The sequence below is a fragment of the Salvelinus fontinalis genome, chromosome 2, assembly GCF_029448725.1.
Source record: "Salvelinus fontinalis isolate EN_2023a chromosome 2, ASM2944872v1, whole genome shotgun sequence".
Classification (NCBI taxonomy): domain Eukaryota; kingdom Metazoa; phylum Chordata; class Actinopteri; order Salmoniformes; family Salmonidae; genus Salvelinus; species Salvelinus fontinalis.
Window position 1 is genome coordinate 12607221 of NC_074666.1, and position 19216 is coordinate 12626436.

General features: G+C 45.9%; 1 protein-coding gene across 13 annotated transcripts in view; it reads right to left on the reverse strand.

Moving 5' to 3' along the window:
- The window catches only part of ctif (CBP80/20-dependent translation initiation factor), a 183284-nt gene extending 178260 nt beyond the window's left edge, over positions 1 to 5024 (reverse strand). For all 13 annotated transcript variants that reach the window (XR_008752985.1, XR_008752982.1, XR_008752978.1 and 10 more), the window contains exon 1: positions 4871 to 5024. The gene's annotated coding sequence lies outside the window, so the exon portion shown is untranslated. The remainder of the gene's footprint in view (positions 1 to 4870) is intronic.
- Positions 5025 to 19216: the final 14192 nt, after the last annotated feature.

Below are 19216 nucleotides of genomic sequence, written 5' to 3' on the forward strand. Positions count from 1 at the left end.
ACCTGGTTCATTAAACGACAGAATTATTTTAGAAAAGACCGTCTTTGGTTGTAATTGTAATGTTGTAAAATCCTCCAGGAGAGCTCAGCAGAGCTACTGGGTGTGCAGGCTTTTGCTCCAGTCCTGCTCTAACACACAACATTGTAAAGAAAATAAAAAATATCAGCTGCTCAATAGGACCTTGATCAGCTGACTGCTGTGTTTGAGCAGGATTGGATGAAAATCCTGCAGACCCAGTAGCTCTCCCGACGGAGGGTTGACGGACCACATGTTTTATACAGAGCAGTATTTTACTTTGTGGTGTGTTAAAGTGCCTTGCTCAAGGGCACAACGGCAGGAGATATAATACATGGGATCAGAGACCATCAGCAGCCTTCCATTGTCAATACCAGTGATAATTGTATTTTGTGATGTGGTTCCTTGCATCATTACAGTTATGGCCACTACTAGGATAAATGAATAGACCTAAACTCCCATCCTTCATGCTGTGAGCAGAGGGAGGTACAGGGTCAACCCCAGGACAAAACTTCATCACTTTGTTGAATGAATGGGCATTAATGAGAGGGTGTTACAAAATCATGAGGACAACTTAAGGATAGGCCTACGTCTGCCATGGCTGGCTTCTTTTTCAACGCTGATACCATTCCACAGAAGAGCATTATCAGTAACAGCCTATAACCTAGCACTAGCCTGAGTAGCCGCTAGACACTCCAGCTAAGAGTTTGTTAAACTCCTTGTGTGAAAGGATACCGGTAGGCCTAGACCAGCTGATACAAAATGTGTTAAGGCAGCAGAGTTCAGAGCAGGCTATGGCATGCAAGTACTCTCACAGGACTGTTTATGGTGTGCTCTGTGTGCAGGTATGTCAGTGGAATGCCCTCCACTGGCAGCACATTCCACAACACAATACGCCCCAGCCAGTCCATCACTCAGTGGAGATTTCACTCCCAGGCACACTGACTACAGATGCATAGAGACAGCAGCACAGTATGTACACTATTTAGCCTTTCCACCGTACATCCTGAGAGACAGAAGGGTTATACACAAAACACACACAGATACACTATCAGCTGAGTGACTGAGCAAACATAAACACTGTTAACTTGTGATAAGAATAACTACACATTTCTCACAGAAAGGCAAATGGACAGACATTATGGCCTAAATGGTTTAGGCCTGACACAAATAGGCTTGTAGGCCTTTGCCCAAATCAAGCCCGACAGATGTGCTGTGTAGGCCTAACCTCTGGCCACCAATCAGGCACCATGCTGTGTTATTATGACAACAATATGGAGATTACCTGATACTTTCACACCTATTAAAATAAGGGAAAATGCAAAGTGACTTCAATGGCTAATTTCTCTGAACAAGGAAAAAAATAACACCAAATCCACTGAGAATAAATGATGCAGTATAAATAAACATTAGATCAAGCCACAGCTTCCTACTGCTTGTCAAACAGATAACCTATATAGGGGTGGGCTTGGTGTGGGGTCTGAGGGATCCGTGGCTGGTTTTAGACCATTTGTTTGGATTCCGCACGTCTTAAATCATTGTGAAGAAGAGGTTTGGTACAAATCGTATGCTGGGTATTATACTTATTGAATATTATATAAATCAATTGAAAAGGCCACCTTGGGTTCAATCAATTAGCTTAATTTCAAATTATCTTTCAACTAAATGATGTTGCAGGAATGCTTATCTTATCTGTTTCTAACTACAGAAATCATTTCAGAACAATCTGAGATGGTGGGTGTCATGGACTGCTGAAATGACATGACCCTACAGTGTGGGTAAACAGTTCTGTGTGAGCTGAATGTCAATCTGCGATCCTAGGTAGAGAAGAGGCTGAATGTCAATCTACGATCCTAGGTAGAGAAGAGGCTGAATGTCAATCTGCCATCCTAGGTAGAGAAGAGGCTGAATGTCAATCTGCGATCCTAGGTAGAGAAGAGGCTGAATGTCAATCTGCGATCCTAGGTAGAGAAGAGGCTGAATGTCAATCTGCGATCCTAGGTAGAGAAGAGGCTAAATGTCAATCTGCCATCCTAGGTAGAGAAGAGGCTGAATGTCAATCTGCCATCCTAGGTAGAGAAGAGGCTGAATGTCAATCTGCGATCCTAAGTAGAGAAGAGGCTGAATGTCAATCTGCGATCCTAGGTAGAGAAGAGGCTGTCATGGCTGCACTGAGGGGCTTGTGGGGGTGACCGGGCGAGTGGAGAGAGGAGGACCCCACCTTAACATAAAGGCTTGGGCATGACAATGGGACCATTGTACCCCTGGTTTGACCCTGGTGAGTCATTGGTAGTAGGGGCAGGGACTAGGACAGGGGCGTGCAGGCATGGCATAGGCCCACTAGGCTGCCCTAACTGCCTGGCTCACCATCAAAGCCTCATGCTTGATGCACAAGGTCTTCTCTTACAAGTAAGCCTGAATGTGTGCATGATGCATGCACAACATCATACATCTAGTAGGCCTATGGGGGCACTAATACATGCATTTTCAGCCAGGACAGGAAAGCTAGCCTAAGGCCTCAAAGCTTTCTGTCAAAAAAAGATGCGATCACAAAAAAACTCTGTCCAGGACTAGCTACAGTTATCTATTATCTTATCTATTGTTCACAGTGGCCAATGAACAAAGATAGATAAGCAGGGGACTTTCAGTGGCATTAGTGAAAGTATTACCAGTCACCAACAAAGCCATGAACAACATCTATTAGCTAAACCACAACAACCTGCTGAAAGATACATTCCAAGGCAAATACTGACAAAATAACAGAAGCAACATTAGGTGGTTAAAAGTATTGACTAGAGACACAAACTACCAAAGCCAGGTCATTTAGGTCAGTGGTTCCCAAGCAGGGGTACTAGCACATCTAGGGGTACTTGGTCTATCCACAGGGGGTACTTGAGAAGACCCATGAGACCATAGGCTCACTGGTAAAATACACATGAGGGGGTACTTCAGGGGTACTCTGGGCAGAGCAAAATTCAGTTGGTGGTACAGTAAGCAAAAAAGGGTGGGAACCACTGAGTTAGATCATCATCTCAGGTCTTGTCGTGACAGAGGGCCATAGGTTGTGACCTCAAGACTGCATTAGTAGGCAACAGATATCAACACAGAGAGCACTTAGGTTAGATAACTGACTGGGGCTTTTGCCACGGCTGACCTGACACAAAACATTACAGCCTAAGTTGACACACAACACTGCCCAGACACTGATGAAAGAGGCCCAGGCGGGCTGTGCATACAATAACATGAATCCAATTACATATAGAATAATACATGATATGATCTCTATGGGGCTGGTGTTTCATTCCAGGAAGATGTTTCCTCCCCTCTGCTCTCGTTCACTACCCTTCACAGATCTGACGACTGGATTTATGAAAGCAATATGGCAGAAACTAGGTGGATTGTCCCGACATCATGCAGATAAAAACTACTGTACTCTCTCTCTCTTAGATGATTGTGTCTCAATGAGAGAAAAAAGGCAGAGGACACTGATTAAACCGGACCTACCACTTACAACAGACACAGCATACAGGCAGCAGGCGTTTTCCACATTAATGTCTTCAAATACCACTGTTTGGTGCTATAGATCCATGAGCTTGTTAGTGCCAGCAATAATATTTTCAAATGCATCCTATTGTGTGTATGCATGCAACAAGCGTTTATCAGTCAGTGGGGTGGGCAACCTGATTGAAAGTATCAACCCCCACATACCCTACCCATGCACATTGATATACATACTTTGTCTGAAACAAAAGCATAAATACATACATCGCAGGAAAAACGTGTTTGTTGCAATACGCCTTCAACCTCAGAACCATGCCAACTGAACATGTATGGGCTTGCCTCAATTTCAACTCAGCAATAGGGCAGACATTTATTTACATTGTATTTGATTGGTGTGGATCGGACATAATCTCTTTAGGAATCCAAGGAAACTAGGCTAGTGAAAAACCTGGAGGACCTTCTGTAACTGTTAAATGAAGCAGAGCCTTCATGGTGTAACAACAAGCCATGTAATTAGTAAGTAGTTAGCTAACTTACTAGCTAGGTTAAAGATTTGTAAAACCAGTTTCCCTTTTATCTGCGGCTAGGTAGTTAACTAGCTAAATGACCAAGTAAATGTGTTCTGATCAAAAACTCAGCTAGCATAGCAAGCTAGCTAATGTGTTAGGCAAGGGCTGCACTCACCTGACTGGCTATTTTGGCACTGTATAGGCCAGGGCTAGCTGGTCAAATATAGCATCTAGCTATACTGCAAACTGTCTCAGCTGGGTCTATCGTTAATGGTTTTTGAGAGGAACACAAATCTGCGAATAACAACAACAAAGACGGATTTCGGATACCAAACTGTTAGATATCGAATCGTTCGGTGTTCTAACAGAAAATATGTTGAATGGCAGAAAAATGCCAACATCTGTCCGGCCTCCGGTGCTTCCACGCCCTACGCTGCCTGACTATCTACATTGCCTGCCTGGCTGGATCTGCCGTCTGCATCTAACAAAGGTGATGCAACCGAGGCTGACGAACTAGCTAATAAAATGTCAACAGGTTTGTCTGGCTAGGAAGTCTGCATAGGACATTTTGATAATCAACTAATGCAAATGTCATTTAGTTGAATTAACCCTCAAACTTAAAGCCAAATGTTGCCTGTAATTACTATAGTTATACAAGGCAGTCACCGTTTTACCGCAAGCCACAATCAGTTGAAATGTACTCAATCATTATTTAGCCACAGGGCGCAGCGCATTGGATCTGGTTAGCTACACACCCGTAGCTATCTACCCTACTGTAGTTTAACACTTAACCGGCAAACATATTATCAAAACGATCTATGAGACAGAAAACAATAGATCCTCACCCAAATCTTGGATTCGGACAGCTGGGGGAATCCTGAAGCACGTCCTGATATTAAACACGCCGTGTCATCGGTGTATTTCTCGGGAGAGAAATGTGTTCGCAAAGAAAAGATTACGCTTCCAGACACACAAGCCGGGGAATGCAGGAATGTGACGTTAGGCCGGTAAGTGGAGGCTTGGATTCTGGGAGCCGTAGTTCTGGGGAAGAAGATTGCTCAACCACAGTGTCAGGAGCTGTAATTGTATTTGTTTGAAATAATACAGACTTGTTCAAACATTTGAGAAGGGTCAATTCATTATTGGGAGACATTGAGTTTTTTCTTATTTCTGAAGTCAATTTCAATTGATATCCGCGCCAGGGTCTTTTTCTTTTGTCCTAGTGGGACGAATTGATGGTTATTTAAAAAATGTAAATAATTTAACATTTATTTAACTAGGCAAGTCAGTTAAGAACAACTTTTTATTTACAATGACAGCCTATCCCGGCCAAACCCGAACGACGCTGGGAGTCTCCAGTTAATTTGCACGCAGACTCAAACAGCGAGAATGGGCGCGTTTGAGCGGATCATTTTTGTCAAGTCGATGATCCCCTGCATTTCAAAGGGTGTTGCATTATGGGGTTTTATTAATACAGATTGTCTGATTTACGCCTAGCACTGAGGAATAATAAGACTGGAGGCTCCGTTCAAGATGTCCGACCGTTGTTCTCACTAACATTCCCATAAATCTATTCATGGCTTTCCTATATCTGGGTTGCATCCGGTTTATACTGACCAACATACATGTGCACTAGGCACTCAGTGCACGCAAGGAGAAGCGACGACGTCATCACCTCATCCAAAAACATGGTAGACGTTGGATGAAAATAAAAAATGTATATCTTCAGGTGTGAGTGATGTAAAAAATAAAAAATAAAAAAAGCCTCAGCGATAATTATTTGAATAATTCAATGGATGATTTGTGCACGAAGTCAGTACTTGACTCGGGCCAGCCTAAATGCGCATGACACGCTATTCCAAGTTGTCAAATTAGGGTTTGGAAAGTCATGGAAAGTCATGGATAACTGCAGCCTAAATAAATCTGCACCATTGGAAAAATGGGATTCCACTCTATTAAACAGTAGCCATGTAATTGTTACAAATATTCTAAGAATAGCCTAATTGACAAATAACTTGCTGTGCATAGATCTCCCCTGAAGCATTAATAGTTGAGCCTCATATACACTGAAAAAAATATAAACACAACATGTAAAGTGTTGGTCCAATGTTTCATGAGGTGGAAAAAAAATCCCAGAAATTTTCCATATGCACAAAAAGCTTATTTCTCTCAAATTTTGTTAACACATTTGTTTACATCCCTATTAGTGAGCATTTATCCTTTGCCAAGATAATCCCTCCACCTGACAGGTGTGGCATATCAAAAAGTTGATTAAACATCATGATCTTTACACAGGTGCACCTTCTGCCGGGGACATTAAAAGGCCACTCTAAAATGTGCAGTTTTGTCACACAACACAATGCCACAGATGTCTCAAGTTTGGAGAGAGCGTGCAATTTGCATGCTGACTGCAGGAATGTCCACCAAAACTGTTGCCAGACAATTGAATGTTGATTTCTTTACCATAAACTGCCTCCAACATAGTTTTTAAGAATTTGGCAGTATGTCCAACCGGCCTTACAACCGTAACCAAGTGGAAGCTGCTGAGGGGAGGATGGCTCATAATAATTTATTTTACCAGGTAAGTTGACTGAGAACACGTTCTCATTTGCAGCAACGACCTGGGGAATAGTTACAGGGAGAGGAGAGGGATGAATGAGCCAATTGGAAACTGGGGATTATTAGGTGACCATGATGGTTTGAGGGCCAGATTGGAAATTTAGCCAGGACACCGGGGTTAACACCCCTACTCTTACAATAAGTGCCATGGGATCTTTAATGACCTCAGAGAGTCAGGACACCCATTTAACGTCCCATCCGAAAGACAGCACCCTACACAGGGCAGTGTCCCCAATCACTGCCCTGGGGCATTGAGATATTTTATTAGACCAGAGGAAAGAGTGCCTCCTACTGGCCCTCCAACACCACTTCCAGCAGCATCTGGTTTCCCATCCAGGGACTGACCAGGACCAACCCTGCTTAGCTTCAGAATCAAGCCGGCAGTGGTATGCAGGGTGGTATGCTGCTGGCGTAATGGCTGGAAAGAAGCGAATGGCATAAAACCGTGTGTTGGATGTATTTGATACAGTGACGATGTTAGCATGCAAATCTGGGTTGGGCAAACTCCAACAACAAAAATGTGGATGCATGCCAGCAAAGCCACAACACAACACTAAACAATACATTAATTGCACTATAACAGTGACAAAAGGTGCCCACAAACTGTTCGGGCCTACATAAAGCTGTCCCAACAGCAGAGTCCCAATAGCAGTCCCAACACCTTACCACTGCTACACATGGCTATCAGCAGAGCCTTGTCTGGCAGCGAAACAGTTAATTCAGCCTCATTTACTGCCTTTTAATAACACAGAACTGATATGGCTGACTTGCTTAAACAAATGTGGTTTCTACTAACAATTGAGATGTGCAAACTATGGCATAAGGGGACGACAAGCGGATAAGAGGCATACCGTAATTTCGATTAAGACATTAATGAGCGAGCTAGGACTATTTGTTCAGCACTTTTGAAATGTACAGCGACAGAATTCAGAACATGGTCCGTTCTTACAGTATTCTTCCTGTACACCAAGTCAGAACCCTAGGATAAATAAAGGGGGCATATAAGCAGACAATGAAAGCTCATACATTTTTCGTTGATTACATTTCTCTAAAAGAGGTTATAGGCTACATGTGCACCACCAAGCCAGAGCAGAATGCTAAATTATGAGAGGGAAAGTGACCAAATTATTAGGGTGAGGCACATGGGCTACTAACAGCTTACTACACAACATACACTTAGTATTACTTTCTTAGCTACAGTATACATATCTCCCTGGTATATTACATAATTTATGCAGCAGCATACAAAACATTTTTGGACTCACCTTGTTATGCTGTGCCCACTTGAACAGGAACTCTTCAGCCGGCTGTGACACGATCCCCTTGGATCGAACCCGGGGCTGCAGTGGCGCCTTAGCACTCATTTGCGATTTCCAACTTGTTGTATAAAACGTCTCGATGAGCACCGAGACGTTTTATCTATAACTTCTCTTCATATGACAAGGATTGCAAAGGATTAGCCAGTAGATTTCCGACTTGATGCATGATGATGACTCCTTTTCTAGCTTGCTAGCTAAACTGAAAGTATAATGTTGACATGACCAGTTCAATCAAAGCTGCTGTATATATAACAAGATTTGACGTAATTTTATCTGTGGCCAATGACCTTGAGCTTTCTTGGATGGGCACTTCTAATGTAAGTCTATGGCAGCACCCAAGGGTCTTACATTTTCGAGCTCTACCCGTAGATTTTGCGGTGAAGTAGTGCCCCCATGAGTGACAGAACACTGAGCCAATCACGGCGCAACTAGAGAATATCACCAACCCCTATGCTTATTATTTTCTGCAGGCTGCCCCACCACCACAGAAAGCACTGAGCTAGGCTGAAACATCTGCATTTTGGAGCTGTCTTACTCAAGAAAGCAAAAAAGAGCATGTTTGTTTGCGGCTTTATTAACTCAATTATGTAAAAAAAAAAATTACATTGTTTGCAAAACATGCAAAACCGGCACAACAACAAACAAACAAAAAAAAAAATATATACTACTGGTCAAAAGTTTGGACACACCTACTCATTCAAGGGTTTTTCTTAATTTTTTCTGTTTTCTACATTGTAGAATAATAGTGAAGAGATCAAAACTATGAAATAACACATATGGAATCATGTAGTAACCAAAAAAGTGTTAAACAAATCAAAATGTATATATTTTTTGAGATTCTTCAAAGTAGCCACCCTTTACCTTCATGACAGCTTTGCACACTCTTGGCATTCTTTCAACCAGCTTCATGAGGTAGTCACCTGGAATTTCAATTAACAGGTGTGCCTTGATAAAAGTTAATTTGTGGAATTTCTTTCCTTCTTAATGCTTTTGAGACAATTAGTTAGGATATGTGTTGTGACAAGGTAGGGTTGGTATACAGAAGATAGCACTATTTTGTAAAAGACCAAGAATGTCAAGAACAGCTCAAATAAGCAAAGAGAAATGACAGTCCATCATTACTTTAAGACAAGTAAAATGGATAACTTGAAGTATGAGCGAACAACATGACATTTAGTGTGAAGTCACCCAGGTACATTTGGGCAAATCGTGAAGGAGACATTTGCACTCATATTACATTTTTCTGTAAGAATATCATCAAATCTGCATACTTCGACTTTGATTTAGCTTTTCCAGTATTAGTATTCATATTATAAGTTCAACATTTGCAAAACAACCAGTTTTCATAACTTTATAACTCTGAATATTCTTATAATTTTTGTCCAAAAGGAAAAGGCATGAAGTCGCACAAGGTTAGTAGCTACATTTTACAACAGATATAGGGTTTCCGATACTCCTGTAAAGCCCAGCTCATTGGCTATCTAGCTAGCTTTGTTTGACCCCAAATGGTGTTTATTTGACAAAGATACAGTCAATCAAATGAAGACCAGCCGCGTCATTGGCGTGCCATGAAGGCGTCACTCTCTGACCAAATTTGGTGTCCTATAGGATATACTACACCCCTATATAGGATATACTACACCCTTAATGATGTAGTGCGGTCTGGTTACGTTCTAGGATCTCTGAGGAATACATAGGAACGTGATTTGACTGGTTGAAACAACGTTTAGGGTTAGATTTTCACAGATTCCTTTCTTTGCAAATTGAACAAGTGGAAATACAAAATCGATCGTGCATGCTATATGGACCTTTTTTAGGATATGAAAAAGGATTTTATCTCACAAAATGACACTTCATGTAATCTCTGCGCCCCTTAGGATGTTAAATCAGAGGTAAGATTTCAGAATGTAAGTACACATTTCACCTTCAGAGGTGAATTTATCAAACCCATCACGGTGAAAAAAGGTGTTTTGTTGTTAGGAGCTCTCCTCAAACAATAGCATGGCATTTTCTTGCAGTAATAGCTACTGTAAATTGGACAGTGCAGTTATATTAACAAGAATTTAAGCCTTCAGAAGATATAAGACACATATGTACCGACATTTGTTGTTTCTCTAAAATCTTCGATCGTGACACAAGGCGCTGCATGATTTACCACTGTCCAGTTAACGGGACGCCTATCCCTAATTAAGGCACTGAGAATGACAAAACGGGCTCCAACCCATGATGGAGCTTGTGGTCCAGTCAATAACACGATTGTGTTTCTGGAGTCAAGAAAATCCCAAAACCATAGGAACATGGGGGGAATCGATGAGGAGGAACTCTATGGTCTCACTGTGGTTTCCTGATACCTGTATATGAACGGGCACTGTGCTATGGGGGACTCTTCCAATAGAGCGGCCATCCAGTGCCCTTGCATCCATGAGACAGAGAGAAGTTGAGTGGGAATACCTCATTCAGAAACTATGGTAGCATCCATAAAACTTTCATCAGCCCCAGAGTCAATGAGCACCCAGAGAGACTTAGACTGGTCTCCCCACAGCAGAATCACAGAAAAGGGGGGTGGGTGACGTAAATGAGGGGACTCCCAGTCTGGCTCACCAGAGTACTTGTACCCACTAAAGAAAAGCGTTTCTTAGCAAGGCAAGTGGCTATATAATGTCCCGCCCCTCCACAGTACAGAAAACAGTTAGAATGCAGCCTACGTGAGCGTTCCCCAACCAATAACCTAGCTCTTTCCAGTTGCATGGGTGGGTTCAGGAGTATCCAACTCACCCGTCGCCAATGATTTTCAGCTCTCTTCGGAAATACACACTTCGGGGATTTCCGGATTCCTTAGCACGTGCGCCAGCATCAGCAGACGAACTAGTGTTCCCGAGACACGACCTCCTCTCACACCAATGTTCTCGTAGGCGCTCATCAATCCTAATCGCCGGGGCGATGAGGGAATCGAGGTCCAGTGGTATTTCCCGAGCTGCGAGATCGTCCTTTATCCCCTCCGACAGTCTGTGGAGTAAGGTGTCAAACAGAGCCTCCGGATTCCAGGAACTCTCTGTGGCCGGTGTGCGAAAATCTACTGCGTTGTCTGCCACAGTACCGGAGTTCTGATGTACCTGCAGTAGTTTTCGAGCCACCTCCCTCCCGGGCACCGGAGAATCGAAAACCTTCCTCACTTCTGCCATGATTTCCTCCTGGCTATGGCACACAGCGGATTCCTGCTCCAACACAACCGTTGCCCAGGAGAGCGCCCTTCCGGACATTAGCGTGATTAAATACGCTATCTCCGATTGGTCCGACGGGAACGAAGACGGCTGGAGTTCGAAAATGAGGGAGCACTGGGAAAGGAACGCCAGGAAGGTACCAGGATCGCCTGCATAACGCTCCGGAGGAGGTAAGCAGGGTTTTCGGGGAGCCGGGGTAGGTTGAACAAATCCACTAGTAGTAGAAAGGTTACTGCGTGGTTGGGAGGTCTCAGATGTGGCGTGCTGCCTATGAGCTAATTCACAGATTTGCACCATTATCAATCAATCAAATGTATTTATAAAGCCATTTTTACATCAGCCGATGTCACAAAGTGCTGTACAGAAACCCAGCCTAAAACCCCAAACAGCAAGCAATGCAGATTGCTTTAAACCCTTGGTCGTGGCGTTCCGTCAGGGAATGAAGCCCTTCCAGAAGGTCCAGCAGTAGCTCCTCATGCCTAACCAATGGTGGCTCCCTGCAGGGAGACAGCGTGGTGGAGCTGGTCCAAGTCTGCTGGGTCTGTCATGGCCAGTTCGTACTATCAGGGCACAAGGCGAGACCCAAATGCAGACACAGGAGGCAGCTGGTTGAGCTCTGATATGTATTATAACAAAAGGGGTAGGCAAAAGGCAGATCGGGGAGAGGCGAGAGTTCATAAACTAGGTCAGAGTCCAAACAGTACCAGGCGATAGGCAGGCTCGAGGTCAGGACAGGCAGGGGATCAGTGATCAGGTCCGAGTCCAAACCAGACATAGCTATTCTGTCCTACCAATGAACAGAAAACCCAGCCAACTGTAAATCCTGTTTGGGCTGCAGGGGCAGTATTGAGTAGCCGGATAAAAGGTGCCCATTTCAAACGGCCTCGTACTCAATTCTTGCTCGTACAATATGCATATTATTATTACTATTGGATAGAAAACACTCTCTAGTTTCTAAAACCGTTTGAATTATATCTGTGAGTAAAACAGAATGTCACGCGGGACTAGGTGGGCGAAAGAACCAGACGCAGAGAGAGAGCCGCTTGGGAAAAATATTCCTTTTTACTCTTACACAAAAATGAATAAGCCCGAACATCCAGGGCGCAGAGAAACACTTGCCAACAACCCAAAACACACACACGTAACAAAAAACAATCCCGCACAAAACAAGGGCGGGTCAAACTCCTAAATATAGGGAGCTCATTACAAAACCAAAAACCACAGGTGCAACTAATAAGACAAAACAAACAGACAAACTAAAAAGGGATCGGTGGCGGCTAGTAGGACGGTGACGACGACCGCCAAGCACCGCCCGAACAGGCAGGGGAGTCAACTTCGGCGGAAGTCGTGACAGTACCCCCCTCCTGACGCGCGGCTCCCGCAGCGCGCTGCCACCGGCCTCGAGGACGACCCGGAGGGCGAGGTGCCGGGCGATCCTGGTGGAGGTGGTGGAAGTCTCTCAGTAGAGAAGGATCTAAAATGTCCCCCACCGGAACCCAGCATCTCTCCTCCGGACCGTACCCCTCCCAGTCCACGAGGTACTGTAGGCCCCTCACCCGGAGTCTCGAGTCCAGAATGGCACGTACTGTGTACGCCGGGGACCCCTCGATCTCCAGAGGGGGTGGAGGGACCTCAGGCACCTCACCTTCTTGCAGGGGACCAGCCAACACCGTCCTAAGGAGAGACACATGAAACGAGGGGTTAATCCGGTAATACCTAGGGAGTTGTAACCTATAACACACCTCGTTTATTCTCCTCAGGACTTTAAACTGCCCCACACACTGCGGCCCCAGCTTCCGACAGGGCAGGCGGAGAGGCAGGTTTCAGGTCGAGAGCCAGACCCTGTCCCCCGATGTGAACACGGGGGCCTCACTGCGGTGCTGGTCAGCGCTCCTCTTCTGCCGTTGTCCTGCTAACTTTCCAGGTGTCCTTGGACGGCTTTCCAGGTGTCCTTGGAGCGCTGTACCCATTCCTCTACTGCAGGAGCCTCGGTCTGACTCTGATGCCATGAGGCCAGGACCGGCTGGTAACCTAACACACACTCAAACGGGGACATGTTCGTTGAGGAGTGGCGGAGGGAGTTCTGAGCGAACTCAGCCCAAGGAACATACCTCGCCCACTCACCAGGCCGGTCCCGGCAATATGACCGCAGAAACCTGCCCACATCCTGGTTTACGCGCTCCACCTGCCCATTACTCTCGGGGTGAAAACCCGAGGTCAAGCTGACCGAGACCCCCAGTCTTTCCATTAACGCCCTCCAAACTCTGGACGTGAATTGGGGCCCCGATCAGAAACGATGTCCGCAGGCACCCCACAGTGCCAGAAGACATGGGTAAACAAGGCCTCCGCAGTCTGCAGGGCCGTAGGGAGACCGGGCAACGGGATGAGACGGCAGGACTTAGAAAACCGCTCCACAACGACCAAAATCGTAGTACTTCCCTGGGACGGGGGAAGATCGGTAAGAAAGTCCACCGATAAGTGTGTCCACGGCCGTTGTGTAACGGGGAGGGGCTGTAACTTCCCTCTAGGCAAGTGCCGAGGAGCCCTGCTCTGAGCGCACACCGAGCAGGAGGAGACATAAAATCTCACGTCCTTAGCCAACGTGGGCCACCAGTATCTCCCTCTAAGACTCCGCACTGTCCTCTCGATGCCAGGATGACCCGAGGAGGGGAGAGTATGAGCCCAACGGATTAGCTTATCCCGGACCCCTGCTCCTCGGTATCATAGAGACGGGACAGTGCGTCGGCCTTGGTGTTTTGGGAGCCTAGTCGGTACGAGATGGTGAACTGAAACCGGGTGAAAAACATGGCGCATCTAGCCTGACGCGGATTTAGTCACCTCGCTTCCCGGATGTACTCGAGATTACGATGGTCAGTCCAGATGAGAAAAGGGTGTTTCGCCCCCTCAAGCCAATGTCTCCACACATTCAGAGTCTTGACTACAGCTAACAACTTCCGGTCCCCCACATCATAGTTTCGCTCTGCCGGACCGAGCTTCCTCGAAAAGAAAGCACAAGGGCGGAGCTTGGGTGGTACGCCCAAGCGCTGGGACAGCACGGCCCCGACCCCCGCCTCAGACGCGTCCACCTCCACTATGAACGCTAAAGAGGGGTCCGGATGTGCCAACACGGGCGCATTGGTGAACAGCTCCTTCAGACGACTGAAAGCTCTGTCCGCCTCTGCTGACCAACGCAAGCTCACCGGTCCTCCCTTCAGCAGTGAGGTAATGGGAGAGCACCCACCTGACCAAAACCCCGGATAAACCTCCGGTAGTAATTGGCAAACCCTAAAAACCGCTGCACCTCTTTCACCGTGGTCGGAGTCGGCCAATTACGTACGGCTGTAACGCGGTCATCCTCCATCACCACCCCGTAGGTGGAAATACGATAACCCAGGAAGGAAACGGCCTGTTTAAAGAACTCACATTTCTCCGCCTTGCAATACAGGTCATGCTCCAGCAGTCGCCCAAGTACCTTACGCACCAGAGACACATGCGCCGCGCGTGTGGCAGAGTAGATCAAGATGTCATCAATGTACACTACCACTCCCTGCCCGAGCAGGTCTCGGAGAATCTCATCTACGAAGGATTGAAAGACAGCTGGAGCATTTTTCAACCCATATGGCATGACGCGGTACTCATAATGGCCAGATGTAGTACTAAATGCGGTTTTCCACTCATCTCCTCCCCGGATACGCACCAGATTATACGCACTCCTCAAGTCCAATTTTGGGAAGAAGCGTGCCCCGTGAAATGATTCCACCGCCGTAGCGATGAGAGGTAGTGTGTAACTAAACCCCACTGTGATGGAATTTAGACCTCGATAATCAATGCACGGGCGTAAACCGCCATCCTTCTGCTTCACAAAAAAGAAGCTCGAGGAGACAGGTGATGCGGAGGGCCCAATGTATCCCTGTCCCAGTGATTCAGTAACATATGTTTCCATAGCCGCTGTCTCCTCCTGGGACAAAGGATACACGTGACTCCTAGGCATTGCAGCGTTCTCCAGGAGGTTTATCGCGAAATCCCCTCTACGATGGGGTGGTAATTGGGTCGCCTTCTTTTTACTGAAGGCGATAGCCAAATCGGCATATTCAGAGGGAATGCGCACGGTGGAAACCTGGTCTGGACTCTCCACCGTAGTCGCACCAACGGCAACTCCTATACACCTGCCTGAACACTCCTCTGACCACCCCTTAAGAGCCCCCTGTTGCCAGGAAATCACCGGGTTGTGGTGAGCTAGCCAGGGAATTCCCAACACCACTGGAAACGCAGGTGAGTCGATAAGGAACAGACTAATCTGCTTCTTATGACTACCCTGCCTTACCATGTCCAGTGGTACCGTGGCCTCCCTGACCATTCCTGACCCTAATGTTCGGCTATCTAAGGAGTGCACGGGGAAAGGTTGGTCTAACGATACAAGGGGAATCCCTAGCCTTACTGCGAGCCCCCGATCTATGAAATTCCCAGCTGCGCCTGAATCGACTAGCGCCTTATGCTGTAGAGAGGGAGAAAACCCGGGGAAATAGGTTAACACATACATATGACTTACAGGAAGCTCTGGGTAAGTCTGGTGCTGACTCACTTGGGGTGATCGAGTAGTGTTCCGCCTGCCCTCCCGACTCCCAGAAGAGTTCCTCCAGCACCGGTCGGCCGTGTGCCCTCGCCGACCACAACTGGTGCAGGAGGACACTCCTCCTCCGGTCCCCCTTGACGCTGCCCCCCCTAACTCCATAGGGATAGGAGCAGGAGGGCTGGGAGGTGGAAACAACAGGACCTGTTCCGAACGTCCGCGGGCAGCCAGCAGGTTGTCGAGACGGATGGCCATGTCAATGAGTTCATCCAGCGTGAGTGTAGTGTCCCAACACGCTAGCTCCCTGCGGACGTCCTCCCTAAGGCTACATCGGAAATGGTCTATTAAGGCCCTGTCGTTCCACCCTGCTCCTGCAGCAAAGGTCCTGAACTCCAGTCCTGTACGCTCCTCGTCTCCTGACGCAGGTGGAACAGCCGTTCACCCGCCGCACGACCCTCTGGTGGGTGGTCAAACACAGCTCGGAATCGGCGGGTGAACTCAGGGTAATGATCCCTCGCCGAGTCTGGACCATTCCACACTGCGTTGGCCCATTCGAGAGCTCGTCCAGTCAAACAGGAGACGAGGGCGCTCACGCTCTCCTCTCCGGAGGGAGTAGGACGAACGGTCGCCAGGTAAAGCTCCAGCTGGAGAAGAAACCCCTGACACCCGGCCGCCGTTCCATCATACTCCCGTGGGAGCGCCAGCCGAAGAGCCCCGGAGCCGGATGCTGTAACAGGAACAGGAGGTGCTGGAGGAGGGGGTGCTGGAGATGAGGTGGGAAGGCCACTCCTCTCCCATCGATCCATCCTCTCCATCATTTGGTCCATAGCTGACCCAATTCTGTGGAGAACACTGGTGTGATGGAGGACCCTTTCCTCCATCGATGGGAGAGGAGACGCGGCTGCTCCTGCTTATTCCATTTTAGGGTGCGGGATTCTGTCACGCGGGACTAGGTTGGCGAAAGAACCAGACGCAGAGAGAGAGCCGCTTGGGAAAAATATTCCTTTTTACTCTTACACAAAAATGAATAAGCCCGAACATCCAGGGCGCAGAGAAACACTTGCCAACAACCCAAAACACACACACGTAACAAAAAACAATCCCGCACAAAACAAGGGCGGGTCAAACTCCTAAATATAGGGAAGCTCATTACGAAACCAAAAAGCACAGGTGCAACTAATAAGACAAAACAAACAGACAAACGAAAAAGGGATCGGTGGCGGCTAGTAGGACGGTGACGACGACCGCCGAGCACCGCCCGAACAGGCAGGGGAGTCAACTTCGGCGGAAGTCGTGACACAGAACTCCTTTTGCAGCAAACTTCCTGACAGGAAGTGGAAAATCTGAAATCGATGCTCTCTTCTAGGGGCTGCCTATTAAAGTCCTTGATATTTATTAGTTTAGATGCACTTCATACGTCTTCCACTAGATGTCGACAAGGAGTGAGAGAAGAAATGGAGTGAATAACTTGATCTGGGCTCGTATAATAGCTCTTTGTATGACGTGTCACCGGTTTCCTGATTTCTGGAGAGCACGTCAAGGGACATGGATTTGCCTTCTGATAAGCTGTCGTTATGGACGACTAATATCTCCGGCTTTGATTTTATTTGATACATGTGACAATATCATCGTAAAGTATGTTTTTTCAATATAGTTTATCAGATTATTGAAATTTTTTCGGGAGTTTTGCCGTGTTCCGTTCTCTTCCGTTTGTTGACATGGAGAGAATCGCGCCACTTGGCAAGTGTGCTTGCTAAATCGAGAGGGAAAAAGGCCGTTCTAAATCCAAACAACGATTGTTCCCGACAAACGACCCCTTGTACAACATTCTGATGAAAGATCAGCAAAAGTAGGACCCATTTTATGATGCTATTTCATATATCTGTCAAACATGTTGTGCTAGTCGTTTGCGCCCAGCTTTTGGGTACTCTCTCGCTATACCTAAGCTGGGTGTCGTAATTAAGTTATTTTTAGAATTCTAACACGGCGATTGCATTAAGAACTAGTGTATCTATAATTTCCTATACAACATGTATTTTTTAGTTATGTTTATGAATAGCTATTTGGTCAGAATATGTGTGTCAGAAAAAGTGTCAGAAAAATATCCGGACGTTGTGGGAAAAAGATGCTACGTTAGCACAATGTATAACCACTGATTTCAGCTCTAAATATGCACATTTTCGAACAAAACACAAGTGTATGTATAACCTGATGTTATAGGACTGTAATCTGATGAAGCTTATCAAGGTTAGTCAAAAATTATATATCTTTTGCTGGTTTGTTACGATCGCTAACTTTTGCTGCTGGGAAATGGCTTGTGTTTCTGGCTATTGTGGTAAGCTAATATAACGCTATATTGTGTTTTCGCTGTAAAACACTTAAGAAATCGGAAATATTGGCTGGAATCACAAGATGCCTGTCTTTCATTTGCTGTACACTATGTATTTTTCAGAAATGTTTTATGATGAGTATTTAGGTATTTGACATTGGTGTCTGTAATTATTCTGGCTGCTTTCGGTGCATTTTTTGATTGTAGCTGCAATGTAAACTATGATTTTTCGAACAAAACAAAACATAGATTTATTGAATAACATGTTATAAGACTGTCATCTGATGAAGTTGTTTGTTAGTTAGTTTGGTTGGTTCTTGGTTAGTTAGGTTGGCTTTGTGCATGCTACCTGTACTGTGAAAAATGTCTGTCCTTTTTTGTATTTGGTGGTGAGCTAACATAAATATACGTGCTGTTTTCGCTGTAAAACATTTAAAAAATTGGACATGTTGGCTGGATTCACAAGATGTGTACCTTTCATTTGCTGTATTGGACTTGTTAATGTGTGAAAGTTAAATATTTCAAAAATATATATTTTGAATTTCGCGCCCTGCACTTGAAATGGCTGTTGGCATATTGTGGCCGGCCTCGGGCTTGCAACCAGAAGAAGATATTATCCATGTCGTCGTTCAGCCACGACTTGGTGAAACATAAGATATTACAGTTTTTAATGTCCCGTTGGTAGGATAGTCTCAAGCGGAGATCGTCCAGTTTATTCTCCTGTGATTGCACTCGCATAAAAATTGTGGATAGAAAAATGGTTACAGTCCAACGTTCGCAGATGCACCTCCCCTGACTTTTTTAACCTTCATTTAACTAGGCAAGTTAGTTAAGAACAAATTCTTATTTTCAATGATGGCCTAGGAACAGAGGGTTAACTACCTTGTTCAGGAGCAGCACAACAGATTTTTTTTACCTTGTCAGCTCTGGGATTCAATCAAGCAACCTTTTGGTTACTGGCCCAACGCTCTAACCACTAGGCTACCTGCCGCCCCAACTTCACTCCTCGACTTTCGTCGGCAGTTGGTTGCTTTCGCCTTACCACTCAAACGAACCCCTTCTATTTGTCCAAGGTAAAGTCAGTGTATGTAAGTTTATTGTTTTGTTTATTTTTTATTTAACCTTTATTTAAC